Source organism: Palaemon carinicauda, chromosome 26 (assembly GCF_036898095.1).
Source record: "Palaemon carinicauda isolate YSFRI2023 chromosome 26, ASM3689809v2, whole genome shotgun sequence".
NCBI classification, from domain to species: domain Eukaryota; kingdom Metazoa; phylum Arthropoda; class Malacostraca; order Decapoda; family Palaemonidae; genus Palaemon; species Palaemon carinicauda.
The window spans coordinates 97,151,994-97,154,493 of NC_090750.1; the positions used below are offsets into that span (position 1 = coordinate 97,151,994).

The window sequence follows — 2,500 nt, forward strand, 5'->3', positions numbered from 1 at the left end:
TTACAATTTCTCTCTACATTAGAGTGTCTATCAAAATATATCTTTGACGAGGAAAAGCTAACCCTGTTCGCACATTGATTCACAGATTCTTTATGCATAGGCATTCTTAGAACAAAAGAAAGGACCCATGTGATGTGTACTCTGCTTTAAATACCTTACCAGTCGCCTATTCTGAGTTGCTAGCTGATGTGTACTCTGCTCTAAATACCTTACCAGTTGCCTATTCTGAGTTGCCAGCTGGTGTGTACTCTGCTCTAAATACCTTACCAGTTGCTAGCTATCTTTGAAATCTTGTTACCCATTCCAGTCACTACTGCTAGTAAGAAGTGATTTTCTTCTGTGTTAAAACATGTGAAGAACTTTTTGCGAACTACAACTGAAGATGACCGGCTATCTTCTTTGTTGTTGATGGCCACAGAAAAGCATATGATTAAGTCATATCATTTAGAAGAACTAGTGAATGATTTTGCATGCATGAGACACCGCCAGTACCCATTGGTGTAATTCTATTTAGGAATATATTAGAAAAAAAATTATAATTCTATTTGCATTATTGTACTCAAATCATTAGCATTAGTATTTTTTATTATTCTATTTTCAATGGTACACAAATTATTCATTATCTTAATAAAAAAATTCTATTATATTGTGATGTTGTTTCATAATTTTCAGTAATGTCCGGCATTGCCAGCCAGTGGTTCTATAGTTGGATTAATAAAATATAGTTTCATTAAAATGTAAAGGTAAAGAAAAATTGTCATGTTGTCTTTTCAAATGTGTACTCATAAACATATGAAATTTCTCTGAAATATTCTTTTTTCTCGATACTTGTATATTTAGTCTATTTATATAATTAAGTATGAATGATGGTGAGATAAATGAACAGAAGAGGGAGTACAGGATTTTTGTTGAAATGCCTTGCTTATATGGCTTTAAATAACACAAAATAGCACAAGATATAAAAATTTCTCTGGGGATGGGGGCTTACAGCGCCCCACCCCACAAATAAAGATATTTCCCAGCTGATTAGTGTCTCCACCCTAAGGAAATCTGTAACAACGCCCCTGAACCCTTTATATAGTTTACTGCAGACTCTCATTTGTCAACTAGCTAGATTCATATTGTAAACAGGAAGCTCTTGACATGGACAATTCTATCCTGTTCGTAATACTAGGCAGGCAGTTAATTCTAATAGCCGGGCCTTCTCCATCATGAGGCTCAATACTACACAGTACTCTAGAAGTTTTATTCCAGCTGTTACCAAGTTGTGGAATGATCTTCCTAATCGGGTAGTTGAATCAGTAGAACTTCAAAAGTTCAAAGTTGGAGCAAATGCTTTTTTGTTGACCAGGCGGACATGAGTCTTTTTATAGTTTTTTTATGACATATTTGTTTTTTATGTTGTTAATAGTTTATATATGACATGTCTGTTTTGACGTTGTTACTTTTTTTTAGAATGATTTATTGTTATTTTGTTCTCTTTATTTATTTATTTCCTTATTTCCTTTCCTCACTGGGCTATTTTTCCCTGTTGGAGTCCCTGGGCTTATAGCATCTTGCTTTTCCAACTAGGGTTGTAGCTTGGATAGTAATAATAATAATGACTGGGAATAAGAGGAACATTTTCGATAAGTAGATACTGTTAGAAGATGAGATGTCGAATCATCAACTACTTTCTGTATAGAAGATATTCCATCCAAGTGATACTGAACATCAATGCATTTCATTGCCGATGTGAACATAACAAAATCCAAATAGTAAAATGCATGGTTAGTTCTTTTTTCAGTATTTCCCGGGGTTAGTATTCATGAGATAGAATTAACATTGCGTAGGCAATCACAGTTTTTTAGAATGTGAACATTGAGGAAGTTTAACATGAAATGAAAAAATAAAAAACTAGGAGGAAGGTCAGGAAGTCAGCCGGGGGAGTTTCGAGAAGGAATGGCAGTAGCTCTAGCATTCTAGCATTAAAAGAGATGGTGATTTTAAACCAGATAAGAATATCACTTTAAATAATAATGTTGACATTTCGGTGGGAGCCTGAATCTTATAAAATTTCTTAAAAGTTCATTTATGAAAGTAAAATAGCAGTTAATTTTGTCATGAAAATTAACAATATCATCCTATAATCACTATGTGGTTTGCTTATTAAAAGATATATTTTATGTTAAACCTCTTTTTATCAGGAGATGCTTAGGTGTCGGTTGTCATCAACTCGATATTCCTAATCGTAGACCACTTCTGATTGAATGATAATTTCTATGATGCTTTCTTTAGATGGCACAGTGAGAGTAGGAACATATATACAGATATTTCTAGAACAAAACATCAGAAGATTATGCCACCTGCAAAGACCCAATCTGACAAGTGCTTTCGTGGGCGGAACTCATATCTGTATCTCATTCTTGCCACCACAAGACCAGAAAAACTCCTCTTGTGATTTATACTGGTTTGATGATTCATGTCAAAACTAGAATGAGGGGACTAATGGAAAGACTGT

General features: G+C 34.1%; 1 protein-coding gene across 1 annotated transcript in view; it reads right to left on the minus strand.

The window, feature by feature from the left end:
• The window catches only part of LOC137619715 (uncharacterized), a 9,064-nt gene that overhangs the window by 6,028 nt on the left and 536 nt on the right, over positions 1–2,500 (minus strand). The gene's annotated exons all lie outside the window — the stretch shown is intronic.